Below are 16,833 nucleotides of genomic sequence, written 5' to 3' on the forward strand. Positions count from 1 at the left end.
TTTCAGTATTTCCAGGTTTTGCCTCACAAAGCAGAATCATGTAGATGGGGAGGTGGGTAGCAGGTGGGAGAAAAATGAAGTGCGGATAAAATCAAGAAACTGGAAGTTCATTCATGGAGCATCAGAAAAGATGGGATCTTCCTACCTCAAGTGGGCAACAAGAGGGAGGTCTTAGCGTTAAGCCACTCCCTCTACTTGTCTTTCCCTTGTCAATAAAAGCGAAGAACTGACCTCATCTCTGACCCACCTGAAGGACTGGCTTCCTTCTTTGAAATTCCTTTTCCATTGCTGTCTAAAACTTCATAAGTTAAAAGTTTTTGTTCTAACTACACATCTGCAGGAATTCTTTTCTGATCTTTATAGACTTTTACAAATAACACTCTCTGTGGCAGTGAGAGGTTACTGTGCACGTCTGAAATGTGGGGCATCTGTTTGAGCTGTAGGCAAAACAAAACAAAACAGAACCCTGATGCATCTACGGTCACACAGATCTGTAGCCTGGGAAATTCTTCATCTGTTGTTTTGTTTCATCCCTAAAAGCAACACCAGACGTAGATGTGCACTCTGGTCCCTTCATGAGTTAAAGTCAAGGTTTTCAGACAGTCTATGAGTTTCCCAAGGTCTGGATGCAGAGTCCAAATGTGAGTAGACCCTTGTGTTGAGCAGCCTCTCCTGACCTATGCGCTGAGAAGGTCACAAACTACTTTAGGTCAACATAGGGAATACCAGACAATGCCCATTCTACCTGTCCAGAAGACCAAGCCATCTCTGTGACTGGAGCTCCAGGAGGGAGAAGGTAGCCCAGCCTACCGAGAGATGGCAGGAGCTACCCTGTCCCTATAAATACCAAGATTTACAGGAAGTTGTCCACCGTCTGTTCTCTGCTCAGTTCCTTTTCTTGTTCTGTTCATGCCACTGTTACATAGGATTCTGACCTAAGATAGAATGCAGATGTAGTCATCATCTGTCATAACAACCCCCCCTAAACATAGCAGTTTAAAGTAGTAAGCATCAAGTATCTCCATTTTAGTGGGTATGAATTCAGGAGAAACTTAGCTGGTGGCTTGGGTTCAGGGTCTCAGAGATCAATTCATCTCATGGTGTGGTGGGTAGCAGGCAGAACTTGATCACCTAGCATTTGGAGGTGAGTCTAATCCTTTGAAGGCTGTTTGAGGGAAGTGTTAGTTCTTGGTCATGGGTCTCCTGTAGATGGTTTTCATGGTAGCAGATTTCTCTGGTGATCAGGGAAGGAGTACTAGAGACTACAAAGAAGAAACCATAGCATCATTCGCATCCTACTACTACAGAAAACCCCTGCTGTCATTTCTTCTGCTCCTTTCACTAACTAGAAACCCAGTCACCAGGCCTGCTGACACTTAGGACTGCAATCCGGTCTACTTCTGGAAGTAGAAGGTAACATACATTTTTAAGTATTTAAAAGCCACCCTCGCGGCCAATGCATCATTGAGTGATTGCAATGTTGTTCAAGAATTGTGGAGACTCCAACAGCTTTCCATTAATGAAACTGGTGGGCACTCAGTGCTTATAGGGGCACACCTACTGAGAGCCAGATGGCAGGGTCACTCTGATGGCACATGGAAGGGATTCCAAAAGGCACACCGTCCTAGGTGGGACAGGCAGATAATGGCAGCACATTACACCTGTGTCCAACATGGCTGAGGGGTGGAGGGCACACTGTGCGCTCACGAGGTTCTGCTTTCAGCTTACAACTCTGGGAGGTAGTACACTGATCTCATCCCCAGGGTTTTACGTACAAGGAGAGATGGTAACATATGAAGCTGGGAGGGAAGAGACAAGAACAGAGAGCTGAGGGAGACCAGGGAAGAAGTTCCTCTTCTTGCCTGCCTGGGGGTGAGATTCATGAAAATCACCCCAAATAGGAATTTTTCAAACTGTTGGAGTAAAAGGCATGAGAGAACACACTATGAAAAAGGCATGCTGGAGATGGTGGGTGAAAAGCACAGGGCATCATAGGTTTTCACACAGCTGTCTTGGGAATGGGCTTTCAAGAATACTCCACTCTGAGTTTAACACATCTCATGCCATTATTAAGATTTAGGTCCATCTCAGGTGGAAATTCTTGACCTTTGAGGGGCAGTGGTAGGTAGAGCAGGAAGAAATACTTGGGGCTTTCCCTGTGACAGAGAAGGTGGATTTCATGTCCCTCTTCCTGGTTTGCTTCCCTGATGCCTGTGACATTGACTACCTCCAGCCTTCTGTCCCTCAGGGTTGTCTAGCTAGTCCCTCTCAAGCAAGATAAACTCAGTCCTCTTTACTGGTGATTAAAGGTCATAAGTCTTTTAAAAAACAAAATACTTCCGGGACTGGGGATTTAGCTCAGTAGTAGAGCGCTTGCCTAGGAAGCGCAAGACCCTGGGTTCAGTCCCCAGCTCCGAAAAAGAGAACCAAAAAAAAAAAAAAAAAAAAAAAACCCAAAAAAATACTTCCATTAAATTTTGAGAATTCTACATTTTCACAATGTATTTTGTTTTTTGATCATATTAGCCTCCTATCTTCTCCCTAACTCCATCCAGATCAAACTCTCAACCTTCACCTGCCTACCAATCCCCCTGTCCCCATATTCCCATATGTGTTAGAGTCTCCATTGAATCATGCTTGACCTATCAAGGACTATATTCTTAAAGAAATATGTCAGTCCTTCCTCCAGAAGTCATCAAGTGTTGATAATTTGTCATCTATGGATAGGATTTGTGAGGCCCCCTCCTTCTATGTTGAAATGTTGACTGGTTTGCTCTTATGGAGGCACCCACAGCTGCTGTGAGTTCCCTAGTGCAGTGGCCCTGGCCTGTCAGAGGACTCCTCTTCACTCAGTCCTCCTGCGGTCTCCCTGAGCTCACGTTCTTACAACCTTAGAGGAAAGGGTGTGGTGTCGATGTCCTGTTGGTGGCTAAGTATTCCACACTTATCCTTTGCACTTTGATCAGTGGCACAGCACATGTCTGACCAACATGGGCCATTCCACATGGAGCCTCCTCAGAGCCACAGGAAATCTCTATTTAGATAGTTGAGATTAAATAAGTTTGGTGGTAGTTTGCTGGATATTTTAATTAATGAAGAGTCATTGTGGAGGAAATACATATGTTATAGTTTTTAAATACTTAATCTAGTAAGGTAGCAATTGGTTCTGGAATAAAGTTTTTGCTTGGGTTGTATGTTTCTGTGAAGACTTTGAAGGCAGTGCAGATTTCAGTACTGAGGCAAGTTTCTTCAGGTGCATAGAACACAGTAGTTCGGAGGTGTGAACTTAAGGATGAACAGAGAGAAAGAAGATTTTTTCCAAGCTCACTCTGGGATATGATGTCAGCTTGCTAAGTTCTGCTTCTTCAAGAAGGGTAGGTCTGGTTGGTTCCAGGGTTTTGTCTCTGAATGTGGTAAAATTCAGGGTGGATGTGTCCAGAAAGCAAGGAGAAGCCACCTCCTTCCTCACCTACACTCCTGTCTAGAATGTTGAGTAGATGGTTTAGAATATTAAAGTTGGAAAGTTTGTTATTCTGCTTCCCAACCAGACTGCCACGCACTAGCCTGGCCTCTTTCTGATGGTTTATAGCTCAGCGGCCACATTCTGCACCCAACTTACCTCACTTTGGGATTGTCTCCTAAGAAAAGAATTTTTTTCCTTTAAAAAGGCAATCTGCCTTAGCTAGGGTTTCATTGCTGTGAAGAGACACCATGACCAAGGCAACTCTTATAAAGGACAACATTTAACTGGGGCTGCCTTACAGGTTGAGAGGTTTAGATCATTGTCATGGCAGGAAATGTGGCATTGTGAGAGCAGACATGGTGCTGGAGGAGGACCTTGAAAGTTCTACATCACAATCTGAAGGCAGCCAGAAGGAGACTGTCATCCCTGGACAGAGTCTGAGCATGGGAAGCCTTAAGCTCACCTCTGCAGTGACACACTTCCTCCAACAAGGCCACACCTCCTAATAGTCCCACTGCCCGTGGCCAAACAAACACATGAATCTATGGGAGCCTAACCTGTTCAAACCACCACCCAATCTAATACTTATTAAGAGTTTGACCTTTTTATTTTTTATAATTCTAAGTTTTAAAAGAGAGGTAAAAATAAATAGGTTCAAATTGCTCTTTCAAACGAGAATAAAATGTCGCCACTCTCTGACTTTAAAAAAATAATGTATACTAAATAAGGTCTTGGGAATTGTGTAAGTGTTTTTCAGGTGAAGCCTGCTTCCCAAGCTGACTTTCCAAAGGTCAAGTATCATATGGGTTTAACATCCAAATAGCCATTGCCAATGAGGGATGGGAATAGACTCAGACTACAAGAGGATGTGTCTACCTCATCATTTCTTCTTACCTCATGAGGGATATAGAAAAGGCTCTCAGGATGATTCGTGAGAATTACCCACTAACCTGGATTGTGCACTTTTACTTGTTGAAATCTTCACGTGGTGGTTGCCATGTGTTGAATACTGTTCTGAAGGATTCTGAACTATCAACCCACTTCTTATGACTGTAAGGGCTATGACTGCTGCCATCGCTTTGCTCACAGTGAGATAGAGGCACACTATTAGCAAATGAGTGGAGGCACCCCAGGCTCCATGACTCAGAGCCATGCTGTTGACCACCAGGCTCACCAGTCTTCTGTGATGTGCACCTTAAGTTCTCTGGTTTCTTATTTTTACAATCCCTTATGATTTGTGTGAACTCAACAGATAGGTGTCTCTGAGAGGACAGGGACTTTGCTGTCTGGGAAGCTGCACCAGGCTGGGCCCCCAGAGTTAGCAGTGAAGTCCTATTCAGACACTGAGGGGGTTTTCCATTTCTCCCCTCTGCTCCCACCCCCACAGGCTTTGTTTGAACACAGGAGAAAGACCTTTGAGGACAGGGCTGAGGAGCAAGCTGCCACCATTGTGAGACGGTGTTAAGACACGATGGAGTTTGGTTCTGGTTGTGTCCCTATCTATGTGTGAAAAGTGTTCATTCGTTTATTTATGCTTCCGTGGCCACTGTGTATATGTGTGTGCTTGCCCTGGGTTTTCTAACATAAACAGGATGCTAGGGTAAGCTTCCAGTGGGGCCTGGTTTCTTCCTTCTCTGTACATTCAAACCCTCCATACTAAGAATTTTAAATCAACGATTTCCCTTTTCAAAGAGGGTCATTATTTGTTTGCAATGCACAGGCTGGTGAGCACAATGGGCATGTCTATTCTACTAAGGCTGGAGGCTGAAGCCCAGGCAGAGATCATCAGAGTTCTCTGATATGCGGGTTCCCTGGGCCACAGGCCCACCCCCACAGGTGGCCAGGATGTCCCTTAGCAGGAATCATGAAGCCCCAAAACCAGGAGTCTTTGCTGCTCCCAACTTCCATTTCCTCAACCCTTAAAATGTCTGGCTCTATCAAACTCCACCCAGTTGTTTCCAGGAATGCTTCAGCCAGGCTCTTTACCGGGATCTTCAAAGGCGATGGAGCTCCGCTGCTGCCCCTGCAGCTGTAGCAAACAGCGCATTTGTCAGCTTTTGACTGTCTGCAGAGGTACCAGTCAAGATGCCTCCCTGGAAGGTGATGTCTGAAGCGTTATTCTTAAGGGAGCAAAGAGCAGAAGTGTGGAAAGAGTGTTCCTTCAGAATGGGGCTTTCCCGGTCGGCCGTGGGACTTCAAGGCTGGGAAAGTGAGCACGCCCAGCAGAGGGCGCTACCGCGCCGGCGCTCACAACGCTGTGCAAGCCAGACAGGGGGATGCTCAAAACCACTGAAGAGGGATAATTCCATACTAGCACCCCCCCGCCCCCGCCCACTGCCTCGACCTCCCTCTTTCTCCTCCCTCATCTCTTCTCAGCCCCTTTCTGTCTCCCTTTTTTTCCTACCCTGTCTCAGCCTTTCTTTCTGACCATCTCTAACTCCTAACCCCTCCCTGACTTGAGCAGCGCACTCCTGGGAGCCTCAAGTCTAGTAACTGAGTGTTAATTATGTCTGAGTGGATTCTAGAGAAAAAGAAAACCATATACTGTATCAGTAGAGAAATGGTTTCACTATGAGGAAACTAATGATGCTTTTATCAGGAACAATATAAAGATTGCTTTTTTACTAGTGTGTGTCCCGTAGGGTTCGGGGCTATGAGATATTTCTGTATCTGGCTTGAGGTTCCTCTGAGCTTTTACATAATCAAATCAATATAGCCATGATTCACCCTCTGGCAACAACTGCTCGCTGCAAGTTTGCTGTTGCTCCTTTAGTGGCTAAAAGGAAAATAAATAAATATATAGAGAGGAACTTATTATGAATCGGTAGGCATTGATCTGTTCTGTCTTCTGACTTCCTTTTTAATTGCACAGCATGCACACGTTCTCACACACGGGCAGCGTGATCCCGTAAGTTCATGGTCAGTCAGAAATGAGGTGGCCAGAATTGCCTGAGGGCTTGCCACCGTCCACTCGGAAGAGAAGCTTCCTTGTTCAGAAAGAATAAAGCAGAGGTAGAGATGGGGGCCGGCCCACTCCCTGTTCTGTGCATTGTCTGCATCTTCTTTCTCATCCCTGTGAATTCCCTACATTCCGGGCATGATTTTGGCTCTTGCCTTTCTCCTTCAGTTATCTTGTTTTTGTATCAGGAATTTCCCTCCCCTCCCCTGGCAGAAACCATCTGCTTAGGGCCCAGATCTGTCCCCAGGGCTGTCAGTGAGGTCCCAATCATTCTCTCCCATCCTGAGGACAACTGGTCTGGACCCAAAGAGGGGAAAAAAGCAGCAAGTAAGAGAGAGAGCGAGAGCGAGAGAGAGAGCACACATATGGTGTAGGGAGCAAGCCATCTACAGTACAGGATGTGTGTCTCCCTTTCTCTGTCCTGAGCAAATCACAGGAAGGAAGAAGCTTCGGGAACAGCGCCTGAAGTCTTCACGATGCACCCAGCTTGCAGATCCGTTCACCACTTTCTCCCTTAAAGTAAATAAACACAGACGGCTGCTCTCAGACTAACCCGTGCTCGAGGAGTCAGTGCCATACAACTGTGTCATCTGCTTTTCATAGGCAAACTGGGATGACCACAAAATACAGCTTTTCTAGTGCCTTGTGTGGCTTAGAATCAACAAAATCAACTGATGAAATAAGTGTGTTAGTCTGTCTGGGGAGAAACCGAGATCGAGCCTCCCAGGCAGTCTGCTGGGGAGGGCAGAGTACTGTGTGGCCCTAACTTGGAGACTCTACTCATAGGTATACTTAATTTACCCCATCCCTACAAGAAGAAAAACCTGAGAAGTCACAGCAGAGAGTAAACCCATTCGTGCAGGTCAAGTGTACTGAGCCCCTGGGGAAATAGTATCACCAAAATGATCAAGTTCCCTAATTATGAGCACAATTCCCCAACAATAACACTGTTCTCTGAGAAACAGTGGAAGAGAAGTTCTGGAAGGCTCTCTTTGGCTAGTAGAGGTAAAACTTTGCCCCCGAAGAACATCGTTTGCAATTTCTCAGCAATGTTTACAGGCATCAGGACAGACAGGGTCCAGCTGGGGCGCAGAGGGAAGGGAAGGGACTTTCAGACAGACTTACAAATGGTGATACCAGCCCCAATTTATCCACATACAGAGATCCCCATGAGTGGGCATTTATTAAGCATCTATGATGCACCAAAGGCTGCAGTGTGCTTTGTCTATATCCTTATAGTATATGAACTCTCACCCTCAGGAGAGTACTGTATTTTTTCCCAGTGGATGGTGGCTAAGGGGTACTGGTCAATGTACAGAGAATACAACACTGGGGAGTGCCCAGCCCTAAATGAGATGTCCACATCAAACCCTTTCCTCCCAAGGCTCAGGGATCATTGAGAAAGGGGCTGAGAAGATTGTAAGAGCCAGAGGTGGTGGGTTACTCCACTGTAACTGTCTTGTGACGTCATGCACGAGACCTGTGCAGAATTAAGTCATATAATATCCCAGTACGGAGGTGGGAGGGGGTCATGAGGTCCCTCCCCTAGCCCACTACTAGCAACTAAAGCTGCTGGGAGAAGAAGGTATTCAAGTATGGGGTCAACCGCATTCCATCAGATGGCCTACACCTAGGAGTATTTAGGCAGCACAAATTGGCTTTAGTGGTTTTGTTTGTATTTGTATTTGTATTGTTTTACAAGATACAAAGTGAGGTGGGCAGGGAGGAGGGAAGAGGAATAAGAGTAAGTATGGCCAAAGTGTATTCTGCAACGTTTCGAAGAATTAATCACAATAATTAAAAATGGTGCTGCAGAGAAAGTCTTGCTAGCTTTGTTTTATGGAATTCAAAAAGCTTGCACGTCATTTACCCAAGGGCACAAAGCTGGCACAGCATCCGCCAGGGGTCCAGTCAAGACTCTTCAATCTCCCCATCTATGTTTTGCTGCCATGCCCACCACACAGTGAGTTTCGCAAACCTGCCAACATGACCTTGAGGGACTCCTAGACACGCACACACTCCATATCATCTCGTGCACTTTCCTAAAACCAGTGTTCAAATCGTATTGTTGCTAAACTGAACCCACTGTTTTACAGATGCTGCTCTCACAAAAGGGCCAGATCTTAGTGCAAACGAAGAGGAGCTGGTATACGTCAGTTACATAAAATAGATGGAGGTGGAGTTGGTGACAGGTGTGATAAACAGCACGGAGGATGCAGAGTGTTTGCCACAGCCTGCTGCACTGAAGACCAAGGCAGCAAGAGTGCTGTTAGGAGGTGCCTAGAATGGGGAGTTGAGGGCTCCGTGGTCCACGCGTATCTACTAGTGATGCCTGCCTCGGGACTCTGTGCAGAGTTAGAGGAGGGAAGAGGAATAGCAACTTGAGAAATCACTTTGTTCTTCCTGAGCAAGCTCAGCTTGCACCTGGCTCCTTCCCCAGAGGAAGAACAACTAACTACTCTGATGCTTGAGTCAATGGCTCTCCAACTATTACCTCTTTCCAACAGCGTGAAGCATTTGCTCATGATGCTCCATTAATATGTTTGTCTTTCTAGGGAGATGATGCACACCTTCTCACATTCGAGATTGTTTCCAGTGGACAAGCAGTGCCGCTGGGTTAGAAGCCTGTGAGTCTGAGTGTGTCAGAGGCAAGGTACTCTTCAATGGATGGCTTTTTCCTCTTCACGGTGCGCTTGTGAGACCTAATGGAACGGGCAGTGGAGAGCTGCAATCTTGATGCCCATGGAGGTCAACGGTGGTGTCTGAGGATCCATTCAATCCCATCATCCTCCTACTCATACAGCAGATACCCCACAAAGCTTAGGAAGCAGAGCAACTTTTCGCCAGTAAGGCTTTCCCTACAACGACACAGGCCATTCGCTTCTTCGCATACACTTGGAAGGCTTAGCAGCTCTTCTCTTGCCTCCGTGGACGTCATGGTTCTGGCACACTTCCCTCCACCCCACCAACACACAGACACACAGACTTTGACCACACACTCTCACACCAGAAGAGTCAGAAAATACACGAAGGAAAAAAAATCTAATAATACTTACTTGAGGTTTTTTAAACTCCTTGGGGGTAGATAGATACAAGGCAGTAAACCAGCATAAGGAAAGAAAAACAGTTTTTGTTGTTTTTTTTTAAAAAGCTAATAAAAAAAATCCCATAGGAAGGAAATGGAAACCCCCCAACCCCCCAAAATGGAGCTAAATTGTGCGGTTGCTGTTAGCTGCCTTCCTGGAAGGGGGCAGAAGCTGAAAGCATTCGCCACTTAGACTGGAATTGTTTTCTAAACAGATTTTCTTAGTGTGTATTTTTCACATATTTTAACCTTTCTCAAAACACCCTGGCCAAAAGCAGTAAAATTGCCGTGCTATTAAACTTAAATTAGGGGCTTGTGCAGACTGAGGGGCCCAGCTGGGTTCCCTCTGGCAACAGGGAGAAGGAGGGAGGGGAAAGCCACCATGATGTGTTGCCCTCAGGGACTTGCCTGGTACCTCTTTGGGAAAGCCCAGCTAAACCTGGCCCCTGGCTAATAACGGGGAGACAGCAAGAGGGAAAGCAATGATAGGAAGTTTTAAAAAAAATGAATTAAAAACTATTTTTTTTTCTTTTTTTTTTTTCGGGGCTGGGGACCGAACCCAGGACCTTGGGCTTCCTAGGCAAGCGCTCTACCACTGAGCCAAATCCCCAACCCCCCTATTATTTTTTAAATAAAAAAATATGCACATCAAGTGGGAAAATGATCACACCTGCATGCTTTCAAACGCAGAGTTTGAGATGGAACCAGTGTTATTCTGCGCTTTCAGCGTCAAAGGGCGGGCGTAGGTAGGAGCTGTTAGATTCTAGCAGAATGCTGGGAGGTGGGGACAGAGCAGTGTGGCGAGAGACCCACGCTTTGTTCAAAACAGTAGATTTTTTAGTTTAAGCCATGCTGGGAACGACAGACATTTCACAAGTCATCCCCAGCCAAAGAAAAGTCATTTGCCTTCTCATCCTTTTTCTTGGTCTTTGGGGACTCAATAAAGTGTTGCTTTTGTCTCTGGGAGCACAAACTCTGGGTGCACGTGAGGCCTGGGAGACACATGAAGTCACCTCCTGTTATGACTGCCCACACAGACAGACGAGGCCAGAGGGTACCCCAGGAAAGCTGTGCTGAGCGGAAAGCGTCTGAGTGGGTTTATTGATCTCATTGGAAAATGGGCATTTCAGCTTCTCTCCACGGAGTCGGCCTGGACGTGTCAGCAAGGCGTCCCTTTGGACCCATCGACCGGAGCTGAAGAATGTACCGCACTTCGCCTCCACTGATTCCGCTGCTGCCGCCCGTGCTGTCCTATGGTCCATCCAGGAAGAAAGAGAGGGATGGTGGCAGCAGCCACTTCCCTCTGCGAACAGCCTGTGTCTGCACTGGGAGCCTGCACGCGCTGATCTGGTTAGAGAAGCGCTTAAGGCCGTGGATCCTTGGCACAGAGACTGTCGCAGTTGGGAAGGGTCTTTGGCTCCCAGATATTTTGAGGCAGTGGGCAAAACATAAAAACAGTCTGCTTTAGCCACCCAGCCTTGCAGCTCAAATCTGAGCTTAGACTGTGAGGACATGACCAAAGGAAACAAATGCTTGACCAGACATCTGACAACATCTGTTTACTTTGCTTGTGCGAGTGCAGCCTGCCTGGCTTGAGGTGTCTGCTTTTGGCTGGAAGGCAAGATGGAGGCCCCTTGTAAACACAGGCCATGCCAAGAACAGGCAAAGCTTACCTAGGTGACTGCCCTCTTCCCTATTGGAATTGCTCACTGTGATGGGCTTCTTCCTGTTCTCGGCAAATCTAAACTTGTAGTAGATGAAGAAAGAGGTGGACACAAATAAACCAGAGGTTTGGATCCATCCCTCCACCCCCGTTTCTTAGCTCAGGAAACCAAAGGGTCTCAAGTCCACACCCCTTTCCCCGACCAGCAAAGGTGAAGTTTCCAGAAAGGGTGACTAATGGACCTGTCTTGGAACAGCCTGGAAGCTAAACATGTGGAGGGAAGAGAGCAGGGAGGGAGGGGAGGAAGGAAGAGAGGAATGAGGAGGGGGAAATGGAGCCGCTTTCACTGGGTCTTTATGAACGGTCAGGCTCTGACCCAGAAGTGGCTGCTGTCTGTCGGTGGCAAATGATGCCTGGGTTATTCTTAGCAAAGTGCTTAGGGATTCTGAGCCTGAGGGGCTCTGGAATGGAAAAACAACAACAAACAAAACAAAGCTTGTTCTGCCTGTTTTCTGGAGATATTCAAAGCTGGACGAAGGAAGTAGATCAGATGGGGGCAGAAAGACGGTTGCAAGGTGAATGCCCCAGCCTGCCCCCCCCTCGCGCCTTCTGCCCCCCAAATCATGATTGTTTTATGTGGTTCTTTTCCCCTTGGTGAGGAAAATGGGATGTGGTGTCAATTACTGGGAAAAATATACAAAGTCCTAATGGCTAATCTATTCTTCTAAGTACGAGGAGGGCTACTACACCTAAGAGACTTGATCTAATTGTATAATAAAACTCAAGTCATTTCCAGCCAGCTCGGACATGCCAGGTCTGTGGGAGAGCACGCTGGCGGCGGCTGCTGCGGCGGCTGCTGCCCTAGGCAGGGAGTGGTAAGCTGACCCTGGCAATTGCTTGCGGGTAAAATCCAACCAGGGTCTGAAGAGAGTGGGGAGTATGGCTGTGGGGAGCAATGAGGAGCACAAAGATGCTGGGCAGTAAACGGCACCTTCTTGTTTTATGGGCCCCTGCGGTGGCTGTTGCTTCCTCAGCTAGAACCATCCATGCCAAGGCCCTACCGGTGGGAGGCACCCCACAGAGCTGTTCCTTGGTGTCCCTTCCTTTCTTTCCCCTCATCCTTGTGTGGAGACCAGATGGTCACTCGAAGAACTCATGATATCAGGCAGTTTTACCTCATCTGTTTTAACTTCGTTCTCCTAGCGACGCTCAGAGGCAAATCCAATGGTCAGTTTGTAGATTATGTTTCAAGACAGTAACTTGTTTAAAGTTCCATGGCTAAGAAATGCTGGCAGAGTGCAAACATGGATTTCTTCTTCCTTCCTCTCTGCTTCTGCTCTCCCAGCTCCATTGCCGACTAAGGCAGGAGGTCCCCCTGAGTGTCAGTCCCTGAGGTCAGGGCACGGTGAGGACCGAGGTGTGGAAGGGCTGCATGCGGTGCGTGAGAAGCTGCTGGTGGCAGTAGGCATCCTAAAATTAGTTCCCTCCTTTCAAGTCTGCCTGATTTGATCTAAAAACATGAAAGGACTTGAAAACCTCTTGCATGTAAATCCAATGACAGCCTCTAACACCATCGCAAGAGGCAAAGCCTCTATTTATGTAAGCATTGGGAATTTTTTTTTAAAGAAAAAAAAACTGGGAGTAGAAGTCACTGGGTTATAAATGAGCTCTCACCCCACCAAAGAAAAAAATAATAATTATAATAAAAATAACGGCACCGTATTCTCTGATAAAGCAGTGCCAGAAAAGCTCTTGGGGATCAAGTTTTGTCAGTCCCCAGCTTTTACCAATTTAAATTCTTGGCAGAGTATTAAAAAAAAAGTATAAGGTATTTGAAACTCCAGTCCCTCAGGTACTAAATCTAGGGTTTCCTGGCAAAAGATGAATATTGCCAGAGCGAAAGCCTCACACCACAGGGCCATATCTCCATGGCTGTTCGTATTTATACTTCATAGACAAATATGTCATTCTTTCAGGATCCCTTTACGGGGCCAATTTTTTTCCTCCTATGTTACCCACCCCCTTTGGATAAAAATGAAGGCTGTCAAGCTCGGGACACAGGCTTTGAGCTAGAAATGGTCTTTGGTACCGGAAGCCTTGCTTCCCAAAAGCTGTCCCAACTACTGAGCCACAGGGATGGTGAACAGATAGAACCGTACCTCTGTGGTCAGATGGTCAGCAAATAGGACCTTTCATTCCATAGTCTTTTACTGTTTTCTTGTTCCCAAGAAGAGCAACTATGGACTACAGGGAGCATGAGGGCAGTCAGTCTTTCAGATGATGCTGCCAGAACTTAACATGGGAAAGGTTCCATCTTCTCTACATAGAGAAAGGATCTCCGTTAGTAGTGTCTACACAGAGAAGGGGTCTGTGTTAGTAATGTCTATGCTCCATTAATGAGCCATGGTCATATTCTCAGTCCTTTCCTCCTAGAACTTTAATCCAACATGAAGATTTTTCCAGTGTTCTTTCTAAATCTCTTTGTGAGTCTTGTTTTCATGTGAATTTCTTTTCTCTCCTAGCCTGTTCATGGAGTTTAACCTAACCTGGAAATACCTCAGATGACTCACCCCACCATATCTACAGGCCACACTTTGACCATTGTCATATAGGGGACACGGCACACGTATTGAACATCTCATATGTTTGGGGTTCTATCCTCAGTCCTTGACCAATTTTAGACTTGGAAGATAAAGCTTATGGAAAATTCTACAAAAAATTAAGTATTTTATGACCCTAGAAGGCACTGCATAGCATATTGCAGTGTGACAATCTCATCCTTTGTCCTGTCTAGAGTTTAATCATTTCACAAGTAGGAAACACATTCTTTACCTTTACAAAAACTAAGTTTCCTGTTATTGTTGAGATCAATACTGTATCAACCCTCTGTACTTCATACAATATTTATATCATAACCTGAGGTATACAGGGATATCACAGCAGGAATGGAAAATAACTGGTGTAAGGACTTTCAGTGAATCATCACAGGAACTTCCCACATTTCATGCGAGTAACGTGTACAATTTAGCCCACATATCAGTCTTCCCTTAGTCCAGGCCGTTAGGGTGTCACGTGAGTGGTTAAGGCAACCTGAGAGTCACAGCATCCTATTGCAGTAGAGTTGTCTTGCTCATTTGTTCTGGTCCAGATGCCCACACAGCATCTTATTCTCTGTCCTTTTGTCTTATTCCGTTTCTAGATTCTCTTATCTAGTCTCATAGTCTCAGACATGAGTTCTCTATGCTCCATGCTGGCCTGGTTTTAGGACGTCAGTCTCATTGCCCAGCTCCTGCGTGTGAGCTAATGTAAACATGATGTTTACAGATTCAATGTACCTCCTAACAAACCCTTTCTCCATCACCCGCATGTGAGGCACTGCAGCCGTTTTCAAGCCGCTCTTCCTCAGTGTCAACAACAGTTCCCTTGCACTAATCCTAATACTTCTGTTAACAAAACTCTTGATACGTGTGCTGCGTGATTTTCTCCATTCGAATTCACAGGCAATGGAGTACTCATCCAAATTTCATGAAGTAGATGTAATGGTTATCGGTCTCACTTTATAGACCAAAGATAAGGTCAGATGTGATGGTAAATGAACAGCCTGAGGAGGTTCTCAGAGCGTTGAGCTGTGGGGGATGGGCATCTTTTCCAACGTCATCTGTTCTTTCCTGTAGCCCACGCCATAAACTCTCCACTCTGACGTTAAGGCCTAAGAAATGTCTCTTAAACTTTTAAACTTACCAGCCTGCGTCTCTCACTGTTTCATGTGGGCATCAGATCTCTTTTTCTGTCACACTCCAGAGTTGTTACAGAAAGGCATTTCTATGTCAAAGTTAAGGATACAGGGAGGACTTCTGACATCAAGAACAGAGTTTCTACATGTCTTCCTCATGACAATGAGCCTGCTCAGACATCACCCACAAACTAGATTAATGTCCCTTGAGACCCCATGGCTCTTGGTATTTTTCTTGGGAATACCCTAACTACCTGACTGTCTGGTGACGGTATGCTTGGAGATGGTCAGGAGCGTCTTGTCTACCACTGCAATAGTCACAGCAGAGCCTAACAAATACTTGTTCGAAAGGAGTCTAAATAATATTACACTCCTGGGAAAAATTATGTAGAGATAATCCCATCTATGATACTAATTAAAATTGTCTCATGTCTATCAGTTTGCATCTTCTGAAAGAGAAATTGCCTTACCATACCTTTTCTTTTAAATACTCAGATCTTTACTGCAGGTCAAAAGTTTAAGGAGATCTAGAACTAAGGAAGACTTGAATTTGAATTCTCCACTGATTAGTGTGTGAACTTGGTCTAATTTAATTTCTCTGAGTTCATTTCCTGTCTACAGAATGGAGGCTTTTGGGTGATTAGAAGGAATTATAGAATTCACATAAACTTTTAGCATAGACCCTGGCATATAACAATCCCATAAATAGTGGTGATGATGGAGTTACTCTTTTCATGGGTACTTTTTCTTCATTCTCCAAGAGCTTGCAGCCAGTAGATGAGACACAGATCAGTTTTGCACTTTCTATCAAATGTCATGTTCAGATATAACCACCCCAACAATGTAGACTTACCTCAGACCAGGGCCTGAACATTAATCACAGAAGGCAAGTGATGTTATTCCACTCAGCACATACCCTTCAAAGCCCAGTCAGAATGGTAGCTCCAACTTGCCAGTAAGGTGAGATCACTGATCTGCTTGCAGTTTCCATACTTATGAAATGGTATAGATGACACATGTATCATAGGGGTGAAGAGAAGATAACATTGAATTAGATGTTATTCATAAAAGAGCCTTTTCAGAAGTGAGCTGCCTCTGTGTCTTGATGTATCTTCTCTGGTACATTCAGCCTGCACTTTTTGTCAGCTTCCACATACCTGAGGCAGCAGTCCTCAGACCCAGAGGCAATTCCCTCCAGCCTAGAACTTGACTCTTCCCAAATATTAACTGTCCAGATATCCTTGTCAGTGAATTAGAGAAAATAGTAATTCTTATTGTACAGATTCTTTGGGCTTTCTGGGCACAGGTATCAAAGCCACGCTCTGAGTCCTTGTTGGCTTTCAAGTCCTGATCTCCTTTCTTACTTCTTACCTTGACTACATGACAGTTATCCAGAGTCATCATGAACCAGCATGGTCTCCTCTCTCTTCCTAGACCTGCCTCTGACTTTCTAAGCCATCAATAGCCATCTTATCAGAATCCCTACTGCACTAGAAGCACTCCCTCTATCAAACTGGTGTAGGCTATCCATGCCCTATAGGACTTCCAACTAAGAACTTCCAAATGTTGAATTCCAACTCTGGCCCAGAAAGTCCCCTGGCAATTCTTCTCACTCAAAGAAAAAAGAGAAGGGTTGTCTTTTTTGTTTCAGTCTATTTCCTATTCCTGCGGTGGCTTTTTACCACTTCTTTAATATGTGTCCTAAAGAATATCAAGCACCCAAAGAAATAAATGAGTAGGAAGATAGTGTAGACAGCTGACAGTAATGTAGCTCCCTTCTATCCTTAGTCATCTTAAGAGTGGTTGGGAAGCTGTGGAACAGGCAAGGCAGAAGGTAACTTGAAGCAATAACCCAAAGAGTGTTCTCCAAGTTGAGGCTGCTTGGGGCAGCAGTGGAGAGAGACTTCTGGCTTCCCAGGGTGAGCGCTCA

General features: G+C 45.6%; 1 long non-coding RNA gene across 1 annotated transcript; it reads left to right on the forward strand.

Annotated features, from left to right (window-relative positions):
- Positions 1-978: 978 nt before the first annotated feature.
- On the forward strand, positions 979-9,547 carry LOC108350993 (uncharacterized). The gene is made up of 3 exons (XR_015620287.1): positions 979-1,144; positions 1,350-1,413; positions 8,978-9,547. It is a non-coding gene; the product is annotated as an uncharacterized LOC108350993 (long non-coding RNA).
- Positions 9,548-16,833: the final 7,286 nt, after the last annotated feature.

The sequence above is a fragment of the Rattus norvegicus genome, chromosome 5 (assembly GCF_021556685.1).
Source record: "Rattus norvegicus strain SHRSP/BbbUtx chromosome 5, alternate assembly SHRSP_T2T, whole genome shotgun sequence".
Taxonomy (NCBI): Eukaryota; Metazoa; Chordata; class Mammalia; order Rodentia; family Muridae; genus Rattus; species Rattus norvegicus.